A 13,356-nucleotide genomic window follows, 5' to 3' on the forward strand; every position below is an offset into this window, starting at 1 on the left:
AGCTTGACACATGGCTATTGCTGCAGGGCGAATAAGCGTCTCGCCAATTGTGTGTGGCTTCTTAGATTTTGCAATGAGGTATGAAACTTCATAAGATGCAGCCTGGAGTTTGGTAGTTGTTGTAGTCTGTGTAGTCAATACTTGCTTTTGACCACGCAAATCTTGCTCTTTGCGACGGAAAAAATCGATTGTTTTATCAATGTATGTTGGGTGTGTAAATGTCTGTCACATTTGTGTCACAAATGTCTGTTCATGGGAAAAATGAACAGTCACACAATACTCTCCATATTTGAAACATATTGAACAGCATATTGAAAGCAGTGTGTAGTTTCTCCAGCTTAAGCAGTTATTCGGCAGAGAAATAAAACTTACAGACCTAGACATTGTCCAGACTAGTGCAACAGTAATTTTCGTTTTTTGCGTCCTTCATATGCGTCGATAATGGTCTCAGGTGAGAGCTTGGCCGTAATGTCGCTTTCGATGTGAAGGAATTTTTTTTATTATTAAAGCAGTATATGAAATCAGATGTATTACCTACCACCATTTAGTTGTTTTGTGTTATTTAAAATATTTATAATATATCTTTTTTTAACCCTCTGGGCTTCTTCGTAAAATAGTCACACTTAGCTTCCCTGCCCGAAAACGGGCGAAATTTTACTTTACTTTTTCCCAGGATAACCAATCAAATATATTTTTGTTCTATAATGTTTTCTGATTATTATTTAGAATTTTTCGAATTTTTTATGATACTTTGCATTAATTATATAATTGTTATGAGCTATTTTTTCCATTAGAATTAATATAGCCGATATATTTGTATTTTATTTATTTTATTTTATTTTTCAATAAATGCAACATTTCACATCAAAATAGAGTGCAGGCCTAAAAAAAAAAATATTTTCAAGTGAGAAGAGCGCCATCTAGTAGTGGCTTCAAAATGTATTAATTTGTGTCATGTCCTATAACCGCCTATAGGCGGCCTATAGCTTTTTTATTTATTTATTTGATTTATTCCCATTCGGAAAGATTTTTTTTTTATAACTAAGCAACCACTGAATGGAACAACACAAATTAAATATCATTTTAAAGCTTAGGATCTCAGCTTTTTAACATTTATTAACTCCTAACGAGTGCTGAGTAATCCCTCTAAAACCGAGTGTACCGCCAGCAGGCGCCACCTAGCTGCGAAAATATTCATTACCATATTTAAAAAAAAAATCTTGCCTTGATTAACACAAAGTTGATGTCATTTGAAAGCTTAGAGTCTGAACTTTACAGTGAATGTATCCACTTTGAAAAACTCTTAAGTATTGCTGAGTTATTTGCTGATAAATAGAATTTCTTTTTTTTCATAATCTATAAAATAATGTACTGCAATGTGTCAAAAACATCATACAGCTCATGAAACATTCACAGATCATTGAAAATGGCACTTCATTTTTTACAGCATATTATTACAATTAAAATGAGCCCAAAATTAACATAATCTATTGCTTTTATGACAAGATATTCTTCATGGAGAAAAAATTGCCCATGAGGGGGTGTCAAAGACTGTACAAAAAGGCTATCTCTTTTCCAAATGCTGTAACTTTTGATTCCTTTATCCAAAAATTATTATTTTTTTATCCAGATGCAGCTAACATGTAGGGGGACTTCACTAAAAAATAATTTTCCTCCTACCTTATTTCCTTCCTGAGTTATTCCATGACAAATAAGAAAGATATGCAAAATCATAATAAAAATTATATATATATTTAGTCTTTTATCCGCAGTTTCTCTGCAGGACAATGTCCAAATGTAATGTAATTTATATTTTCAAAAAATTTAAAAAGAGTTCTTTCAAACGATACCTACCTTTTGACTCTCCTTGCTATAGTTTTGGAGTTATTATGATTATATAATTTTTATATAGTTTGGGACAAAATTTGCTGTTTTAGTCTTACCAGTTCATTTCTCTCTGTGTGTGTGTGTGTGTGTGTGTGTTTGTGTGTGTGGGTGTGTGTGTGTGGGGGGGGGGGGGGGGGAGGGTGTCTTATTTGCACTCTTGATGTTTTAGAGTGTCACCCCTTCATTGCTGAACACTTTTTTTTCAGCACAGTGGCTGATCTGTAGCTTGTACCACCAAAAGTTTCTCTGAGTTTTCCTAGTTTTTCGTATTTCCCATTCATTTCCTATGTCGCCCGTTTTCGGGCGGGAGGAAGCTAAGTGTGACTTTTTTTTTTTTACGACCCTTTAACATATCAGAATCATCTCCTTGATTTTTTTTGTGTGTTCATATAGGTAATAAAACAAAAGTCACCAAGTTTCACCCCCATCCGATGAAGCAAAAAAAATTAAACAATTACGTTTTCATTTAAAGAAATCTTAAACATTATGGTCACACAAATGTGGTTCAGGCAACGCATATTGATTATATTCACTGCATGTAACATAGCCTATTTATAACAACAACAAAAAAATATTTAACACAACCCTGCCTCTTTTCGTTTAAATTGTTAAAATATTAAACTCATTTTTAGGCTACTTCTTCACTGTAATAAAATAAAACTAAACCCTGTCTCTTTTTGTTACATTTTAGTTTGATCAATAATAGCCATTATAAAAGTAGCCTATAAGTAAAAAGTACAAGAAGCTGTACAAATAAAGCAAACAATTCAGTCAAACATACAAAGTCAGCGCTCTAGTCTAACGTTACAACGGTAAAGTTAAATAGCCTAAATATAAAGTTGAAATTTCACTTAGCCCTCAGTTTGGCCAGGGAACAAATTATAGATTCACAAGACCAAAGATCGCCCGTTAGGTCTACACAAGACGAATTATATTTCGTTTAACCACTTTTAAACATCAGTTTTTTCAATTTGTTCCAACTGTCCAAATTCAATATAGAGAATAAATTAAAAACAGTTTCTCCAGTTGCTCCCAGTTCCCTGAACAATTTCTTCCTTTGATGAGAGCAGAGCCATAGAGAGAGAGAGTTGCGACAATGGAAGTTCAAAATGCTTGATCGTCACGTGATTCACGTAGACTTCAGATAGTTCCAGGAAGTGCTTTGGCGGGCAATTCAAACTGTTAGAGTAGAGTGACAGAACTGCGATTTCTGGTAATTAGTAGTCAATAAATGCATTTATTTTATATATTTATATAACACACCGACATATGTATGTAGAATGAGTTATTTATTGTATTATTTGTACAAGTTATTTTTATTTGCTTTTTTATTTTATTTATTTATTTATTTAGTTGTAGGCCTACTGATAATATTCAATCTTATTCTTTAAACGTTTCACCTTTTAAAAGTGCGTCGCAACGGTTTGTTCTGCTACATGTGTTTGCTGCTACTTCCGGGAACTATTGAGAGGCTCCACAAGCCGCCATTGCTGTAAAAAAAAGCATTCCATTGGAGTCAATGGAGTTGTCGCAACTCTCTCTCTATATGGCTCTGGATGAGAGTACCTCCTACACTGCACTAATACATGCATCACTGTTTCCTTATCTCCACATTCACACTGTCCATCAGGATGTTTACCAATCAGAGCCAGCCAACTCCTCCGCCCACAATGCCCAAACCTCAATCTGGATAAGACTACTGAATCTCTTCGCTGACATCTATAATTACATTTGTCTTTCTCTACCATTCTTTGAACTGAATAAGCTCTCCCATTCCTTTCACAATCCCATGACCTTTGCCACATTTCTTTTACTGACCTATTTATTATTTCTGTGTAATCTGGTGACACATACTGCAAATTAAGTTAAACCCTTTCCTCCTGCACTGCTTTCTTTGCCACCTCATCTGCCTCCTCATTACCCGCCACACCCATATGCGCCGGAACCCACAAAAACCCCACCTCATACCCTGCTTTGTGAATTCTATCCAACACCTGTAAAATTTCCACAAGTAAGTCAGGTCTTGACTTAGTTTTGGTATCTTTAATTGTAATTAGGGTTGCGGCTGAATCACTACATATAACTCAATATTCCTGTTTGTTATCTTCTACCCACCTTACTGCCCATAGAACTGCTACCAACTCTGCAGTAAATACTGACAAATGATCTGGAATCCTACAACCTTTTTTATAACCTACTTCAGGTATGCTTATACCAAAAGCCACTTTACCACTCTCAGGATCCTTCGACCCGTCAGTATAAATTTGTAGGTGGCCTCCCCACATTTGACACTGCCAGGCTTTTATCTCCTCCACTACAAACTCTGACATCTTTCTTTTGCTTGTTTTCAAAAAATATAAATCAACATTGTGATCTGGAATCAACCACAAAGGTACATCTGACCGACATATTGGTGGACATACATCCAAATTCATAATACCAATTTCACCTGCCATGAATTTGAATGTTAAAGCAGCACTCAGTAGCTTCGGGATTTCTTCGCTGTATTCTCGCTTTTTGCTCGCAGGTTTCTCTCTAGAGCTCCCCCCACAGCTTCGGAATAGATATTTGACAACACTGTTGTAAAAACTCATTGGCTATTCTCAGACACCAGAGGCTAGTAGATCAACGACATCAAAGCAGATGGGACATTCTTTAAAACGTCTTCTTCATTCGGGTTCGGACAGCGTGAGGGAGCGCAATAATGACAGCATTTTAGCAGATTTCTTTTGGCCGTAAAGCAATTGTTTACATCGCGAGACCTGATATCACGCGATACTTCCTGACGCGGCGGCCGGCGGCCCGCCGTCTCAAAGTTGCAAGTGCGAATTTTCCGCTGACGGGCACCAGGGGGGTGCGAAACGACCACCATTCAACCCGAAATAAGTAATATAACCATTCCAATGACTCCGAAGCTGTTCAGTTAAGGTAAAAAAGTTACTTAGTTCACCTTTAAATGGCACTTTATGTTGTCATTCCCCTTGTAGCACGCGCAAGTGACGATTCTCTGTCAACCAATCAACGTCCGGCAGTGAGTCTAGCTCCACCCTTTAGTAACGTACCACTGTGCTAGGTACCCCAACGGAAGGGTACCCAAAAAGTGGTACGGTACGGTTCGGCATTTTGTAACCATTCACAACTTTTGACAGTGGAAACGGAAATAAATGCGTACCGTACTGTACCGTACCGTACCAGTCAGTGGAAACGAGCCATAAGGGGTAATTAGTCCAGTCATTTTATGAAAAAAGGTTGAACAAATTGCAACAGAAGCAAACTCAACTGATTTTGTATCCTCAATATGTCCAGACTCCTTAGTAAGGGAAAAAAGCCCCAAAGAATCCCATTAGGGGAAAGTTTAGAAAAAGACCCAAATATAGCCTATTCATTCTTTTTCTTACGTGAATAGGGTAAAATTTTTTAACCTTTAGATATCACCATGAAAATTACTGAGCAAGAATGTATTACAAGTTTTTTTTAATTGTTTGTTAACATGGACAAACGGTGCATAATCTAATTACATAGGTGCTAATTTGCATAAATACCACAACAGATCTAAACATTGGGTCTAGCCAGGTGAAAATGTCTTGTTCAATCTTGTTCACATAACAGTAAAATACTTGATGTTAAGGTCTGAATGGAACTTAGGCTACCCATGAGCATTAACACATAGAGGCAGGAATAAGTACTTTAAACCAGCCTAATTATTATTGCAGAGATGGGGTTTGGGGCTGGGTCTGTGGGACTGTTTCTGGGGATTCACTTTTTATTTTACCTACCTTTTGTCTTCTGCATTCTCCTTACAATTGTCTCCTGTTCCTCCCTCAGACTCGTCCCCCAGAAACAGTCCCACAGACCCAGCCCCAAACCCCATCTCTTAATAATTAATAAAGGCTGGTTTCTAAAGTACTTCTTCCTGCCTCTATGTATTAATGTTCATGGGTAGCCTAAATGGGTTCAGAACTTAACATCAAGTATTTTACTGTTATGTCAACAAGATTCAACAAGACATTTTCCCCTGGCTATACCCAATGTTTAGATCTGTTGTGGTATTTATGCAAATTAGCACATACGTAAATAGATTATGCACCGTTTGTCCATGTTAACAAACAATTAAAAAAAACTTGTAATACATTTTTTGTTTGTCTTGATGCAAGTAATTTTCATGGTGATAGAAAATTAAAGAAAATCTAAAGGTTAAATTTTTTACTCTATTCACGTGAGAAAAAAAATGAATAGGCGTATGAACAGGCTATATTTGGGTCTTTTTCTAAACTTTCCCCAAATGGGATTCTTCTGGGCTTTTTTTTTTTCATACTCAGGACATATTGAGGATACAAAATCAGTTGAGTTTGCTTCTGTTGCAATTTGTTCAAGGTTGACCCCCATTTTGGCTTAAAATGACTGGACTAAATAGTGAAGAGGATCAGGAGAGAGATGAGTGTGTGTAGACAACAGCTTGCGTGCAGTAAGAACTGATTTCAAAACACTTAGGCTATGACTATGTCAAGACAGTGATGTGCGGTCCATAAACTGTAAATGCTCTGCATAGCCAAACCATTCATGGACTCGCTGATAAGTAGGCTATTAACACTATAAATTCCCTTGTTTGAGGTGTACCATAAAGCTTACATGATAAAATGCTTTTACGTATGTAACTCTCAGTCATTTATTTATGTGCTAAACTAAACGACGGTATTTTTCATAAAATTTGCAACTCAAGATAGTTCCATAGACAGTAAAAGAAATGGACACAGCGACCCCATAGACTTCAACAGAGAAAAGTGAAGCAAATTAGAAGCACTCACTTCCTGATGGCTGAGCGTACTGCGCAGACTCAAACTGAGCTTGACGACGTAGATAGTAGCTGTGCCCAGAGAAATCTGAATCATTCCCTTCCGAATCTTGCAGAGACGGAGAGCGTGAGTATGAGGTGTCCATGAGCTAGGAGCAGGAGCAACTTTATGATTCTCTATGGGCTTCTCCCTTGACTTTATCGGACTTTATGCCTCCATGTCCCCCCGATTGCCCGCGAGCTTCTCCTCCTGTCCATACGGTAATCTCTCTACTGTGCGACAGAGAGTCGCGTGGTTATGAAGCAATCGTTAGCCTATTTTTACAAAAACTGCTTCTACGGGGCCATTACGTAAGATACAAGGTAATGGAGCCTTTTATACATTGTCGTGTTTCTTTAGAAATAAATAATGGACAAATGGAGTCTTTAAACGCCTCAGATGTAAAGTTATTCGCTATCAAAGTGACGCCAAAATGAATGGGAGTCAATGGAATGCTAACAGCAGGTGATGGCTTGTTAGCCAGTGGCGGCCCCCGGGGATGGTACGCTTTCCAGGTGCTGGATTTTCCCCCTGGATAGTTCTGGGTAAGCGGATCCACAGCAGTTTTGCCACGTACGCACTGTTGTTATGTGTCGTCATCACTGTCCCGTGTCGTGGAAATTTTAAACTGTATATTAAACTAACCATGTTTCTAACATCTAACCTTATTTGAACAGGATGTATTGTACGAAATCAATGGAAAACTTGTGACTTTGACTGTGTGCGTATGTACAGTGTAATGCATAAGTGAATACACCCATGCTAAAGTTGACTAAAAAGAGGAATAAAAAATCATATTTTGGAAATTGAACTTAATGCCTTAATTTAAAAAATTAGGAAAAATCCAACCTTTAAGGACACCAATTTTCTTTGTGAATGAATAATGTATCGTAAATAAATAAATGTTCTTCCTTAAAATACATGGTGCATAATTCAATGAAAAAAGGTATGGTAGAGGAGCGCTTCCTGGACTCCAAAGTTTGGTTAAAAACGAGGTGCTCTTTGGATGGGAAACTAAATGCCAAAAACCAAAAAGGAAAAAGGAACTCCAAGGCACTCTCAATTGCAAAAGTTAAAAAGCCTTTATTATTATGGCTTGGTCACATTAACCTTCTAAAAAACTCCAACGCGTTTCGGCTACATGCCTTCTTCTGGGAGTTAAACAGATCTCAAACAAACAAAGTTTCTTATGAACTAACAGTCCACCAATCAGAAGTCTCCATCTGTCAACTGTGGTGCTAAGGTTACAATTGTTAGTACACACAAGAGACAGCAGATGTCATCATTTCCACTTCTTACCAAATCAATTAAGTACACACAAAAACTGACTTCATGAAAGGAACATACCAGTACCCAACACGGTGACCCATACAAGTTAAAATACAAGCATAGTGTACAAATTTCTAACCACCATAGGACAACAGAACATCAAAGATATACACTAAGGTCAAGTTCCTCATTCAAGCCTGGATATTTAGTAGCCTGCAGGCGATATATCCAGAAAGCTTCCCGTTGATTCAGCTGCCTTTGCCTATTGCCTTTTCTTAAGGACAAAGGGATGTGGTCAATCCCACAGACCTGTAAGGTGGATTGGTCACTATTGTGATGTTCCATATAGTGTCTTGCTATGGGATAGTTGGTGTTACCTGTGCGAATTGCATATTTGTGTTCAGCCAGTCTGTCCAATAAACGCCGCTTGGTTCTTCCTACATAAAAGACTTCACACATAGGACATTCCAATCTATAAATGACAAAGGTAGTTTGGCAGTTTATAAAATGGTTAATAGTGAATTCCTTTTTAGAAACAACATCATGAAAATTTTTGGTTTGTCTTACATTAGCACAATGGTTGCAGTGATGGCATTTGTAAGAACCTATGGGCCTAGGGCCTAACCATGTTTGTTTTACTTCTGGTTTAAGATAACTGTGAACCAGTCTATCTTGTAGGGTGGGACATCTTCTAAAACTAATGAGAGGTGGTTCAGGAAAAACCTGACTTAATACCTCATCACTTTCAATAATTCCCAAGTTTTTTTGTATGATTTGCCTTATCTGTTCAGCCTCTGTACTGTATGTAGTGACAAAAACAGACCTCTCTTTTGTTAGTTTCGGTGTATTCCTTTGTAGTAATGATGCCCTATCTACATGTTTGGCTCTGGTGTAAGCTTTTTGGAGAGTAGAGTTTCTATATCCCCTTTCCTTAAATCGTGACATCATCTCTAGTGATTTACTTTCAAAAACATGATCTTGGTCACAGATCCTCTTCACTCTCTGAAACTGCCCATATGGGACATTCTCTTTAAGCCAATTTGGATGGAAACTCTTGGCATGTAAAATTGTGTTTCTGTCTGTCGGTTTTCTATACACTGATGTATGCAAGGTTCCTTGGTTATCTTTTGAAATTGTCAAATCAAGGAAATTAATACACACTTTGCTATATTCTAAAGACAACTTGATGTTTGGATTAATGCTATTCAGATAACCATGAAATTCAATCAACTCTGTTTCCGAGCCAGACCAAAAAAGACATATATCATCAATATAGCGCCCCCACCAGATAATAAACTTGTGAAACACATTATTTTCTTGGTTCAAAACAAAGTCCTCCTCCCATTTGCCCAGGTACAAACCTGCATAGGAAGGGCTGTAACATGCCCCCATAGCACAACCTTTGGTCTGTTTAAAGATCTTATCCTGGAAGACAAAAATGTTATTAGTCAAAGTCCATTCTGTTAGTGACAGCAAAAAATCAGTGGGTGGCATTTCATGTTCAGGACGGCCACTCAAGAAATGTCTCAGTGCTGCAAGGCCCTGTTGATGGTCGATGTTTGTATATAATGCTTCCACATCCATAGTTACAAGGAAGGTTTCAGAGCCTATATCTTGTAGCTCTTTGTTCTTATTTAAAACATCAGTAGTGTCCTGGACATATGCAGGGAGTGAAGGTATAAAGGTTTAATGAAATGGTCAATATACTTAGACACTGCTTCTGTAAGGCTTTCGTTCCCTGAAATCACAGGTCTACCTGGGGGGTTCTCAAGACATTTATGTATCTTGGGTAACATGTAAAAAGATGCCATTCTAGGATTCTCATTAAACAAACATCTAAGTTCAGGGTCTGAGATCCAACCACTCGCTTTAGCTTGATGTAACATCCTTCCCAATTCCTCTTTTAGAGACTCCGTAGGATTATGGGTCAGTAGTTGGTAGAACTCTGTGTTATTTAACTGACAGGAAGCCTCTTTTACATACAAGTCCTTACTCCAAACCACAATTGCACCCCCTTTGTCTGCTTTTTTAATAACTAAATCTTCATCTTTGGATAGTGTTTCCAAAGCACTTTTTTCTTTGTGAGAAAGGTTACTTCGTTTGGATGCCCTTTTATTCTTAAACAAATTCTCAATATCAAAATGTACTTTTTTAGCAAATGTATGTAAAGAAGCATTTTGTACCAAAGGGCAAAAAGTAGATTTTGGCTTAAAACGGGGAAAGGAGTCTGTCTGACCTGTATCTGTGGAGCTTGTAGATGTTGGGGTCTGCTGCTTGTACCAAGTTTTGAGATGTAGATTTCTGTAGAATCGAAAAAGATCGATTTTCGTGTCAAATTCCTTTCCTGGGTGGGTTGGTGCGAAGGATAATCCTTTAGACAGGACTCGGATGCTCTCCTCTGACAAGACCTTGCCAGAGATGTTGATTACTGCCTGAGTCTGGCTTTGCTCCGTGTCCATCTGGGTTCTTCGTGTCCTTCTACCTCTCCTCGTTCTCCTCTTCCTCTGCTTATGTCCCTGCTCCCTCCTCGTCCGTGTCCATGTCCGCGTCTCCATCCCCTCCCCCCTCTGGTGGGGTATGGTGGATGTTCTAAAAAATCCTCTCGAGAGGCCTGGGCTGCAGAGGATCCCGAGTTGTCGGGATCCCGAGTCATGGTGCATAAGTGAGTACACCACTATGTTAAATTCCCATAGAGGCAGGCAGATTTTTATTTTTAAGTATTTTAAAAAAAAAAAATTTAGGATACTATGCATCCTGATAAAGTTCCCTTGGCCTTTGGAATTAAAATAGCCCCACATCATCACACAGCCTTCACCATACCTAGAGATTGGCATGGTTTTATTTCAGTTAGCCTAAAAGCTAGTTTGATTTGCATTGAGAGATGATCTTATGGAAAGTACCCCATGCCAATCTCTAGGTATGGTGAAGGCTATGTGATGATGTGGGGCTATTTTAATTCCAAAGGCCAAGGGAACTTTATCAGGATGCATAGTATCCTAAAAAAAAATAAAAAAAAATACTTAAAAATAAAAATCTGCCTGCCTCTATGGGAATTTAACATAGTGGTGTACTCACTTATGCACCATGTATTTTAAGGAAGAACATTTATTTATTTACGATACATTATTCATTCACAAAGAAAATTGGTGTCCTTAAAGGTTGGATTTTTCCTAATTTTTTTAATTAAGGCATTAAGTTCAATTTCCAAAATATGATTTTTTATTCCTCTTTTTAGTCAACTTTAGCATGGGTGTATTCACTTATGCATTACACTGTATATGTAAAAATAACATAGTTTGGGAAATGAAAGACAGTCTGTTAGAATCTTGTGATTAACAAATGAAGTCAGAATTAAAACAGTTTGCTTGTGCCAATGACAGAGGAAAAAGGTTGGGGCTTTTGAACCAACTGAGCCAATCATATTGAAGGTGACATGTTAGTCTTATTTGTTTTCTCGATTCTATAAAAACTGATTATGTGTTTTATGGTGGGATTCTCAATGGAATTTGTCTGAGATCCTTCGGCCTTGCTTCTTGGGAGAGATTCCCTGAGAACTGCTCGGGAAGATCTCCTGGCCGTGATTAAAGCATTTAAAGGACATTTGCAGGTCTGTTTGTCAATTTATTCCTGCGCAGGAAGCTAATTTAGGAAGCAAGTTAGTTTAGGGAAAAATCTACCACACCCGCGTTCTCATTGGTTTACGTTCTGTTGTTATGTATCGTCATCACTATCCTGTCTTCTCATTGGTTTACGCTCTGTTGTTATGTATCGTCATCATCACTGTCCCGCCTTCTCATTGGTTTATGCTCTGTTGTTATGTATCGTCATCATCACTGTCCCGCCTTCTCATTGGTTTACGCTCTGTTGTTATGTATCGTCATCACTATCCCGTCTTCTCATTGGTTTACGCTCTGTTGTTATGTATCGTCATCATCACTGTCCCGCCTTCTCATTGGTTTACGCTCTGTTGTTATGTATCATCATCAATGCCCCGCGTTCTCATTGGTTTACGCTCTGTTGTTATGTATCGTCATCATCACTGTCCCGCCTTCTCATTGGTTTACGCTCTGTTGTTATGTATCGTCATCATCACTGTCCCACCTTCTCATTGGTTTACGCTCTGTTGTTATGTGTCGTCATCACTGTCCCTCGTTCTCATTGGTTTACGCTCTGTTGTTATGTATCGTCATCATCACTAACCCACGTTCTCATTGGTTTACGCTCTGTTGTTATGTATCGTCATCATCACTGTCCCGCCTTCTCATTGGTTTACACTCTGTTGTTATGTATCGTCATCATCACTATCCCACGTTCTCATTGGTTTACGCTCTGTTGTTATGTATCGTCATCACTATCCCGCCTTCTCATTGGTTTACACTCTGTTGTTATGTATCGTCATCACTATCCCGCCTTCTTATTGGTTTACGCTCTGTTGTTATGTATCGTCATCACTATCCCGCCTTCTCATTGGTTTACACTCTGTTGTTATGTATCGTCATCATCACTATCCCACGTTCTCATTGGTTTACGCTCTGTTGTTATGTATCGTCATCACTATCCCGCCTTCTCATTGGTTTACACTCTGTTGTTATGTATCGTCATCACTATCCCGCCTTCTTATTGGTTTACGCTCTGTTGTTATGTATCGTCATCATCACTGTCCCGCATTCTCATTGGTTTGCTGGTATATGGGGGATTAATTCTTGCCCAAGAGGAAAATGTGCTGCTGCTGCCATTCAACAAAAATCATATTGTGTTAGATACAAGACTAACTAGACTAAATCAAGTGAAAAAAAATCAAAACTGAAGTTATTTGACATAGTATTTTATTTTCTCCATAGGGAAATTTATTTTTAACGAAAACTTATAAACTGTTATAGACAGGCATACAGTAAGCAGCCCTGTTTCTATCCGAGGCTGTTAATCGATAAAGTATATGCGTTTGTTTAAGTCATCCATTTCCATTATTTCAACTTATTTTTCTTTAAATAATTATATTTTTATTACTTACATTTATTATAATGATTTGTAACTTTTTTTTAAACTTTTTTTTAATAAAAGGGTACTAATATGTATTATATTATACCTATTTTTAGTGCTTAATAAATAAAGAAAAACCTTCTGGCATACATATTGATTTATTTGTCGTCTCTGATTTAGATGCGTGTCCTCAGCTGATGCGCCTATTGTTTAAAGGTGAAGCATGAAGTTTCCGTGAGATTAGTGCCATCTAGCAGAATTACAAACATATTTTGTATTTCCAAATACAAACAAACAGACAGACGGCAGTATGCAAATACAAAAGGTCAATTTGGGTGAAAATGCAGAGAAGTAACAAACATGTATTGTGTTCTACAAATGTAAATAA

Source organism: Rutilus rutilus, assembly GCF_951802725.1.
Source record: "Rutilus rutilus genome assembly, chromosome: 18".
Taxonomy (NCBI): Eukaryota; Metazoa; Chordata; class Actinopteri; order Cypriniformes; family Leuciscidae; genus Rutilus; species Rutilus rutilus.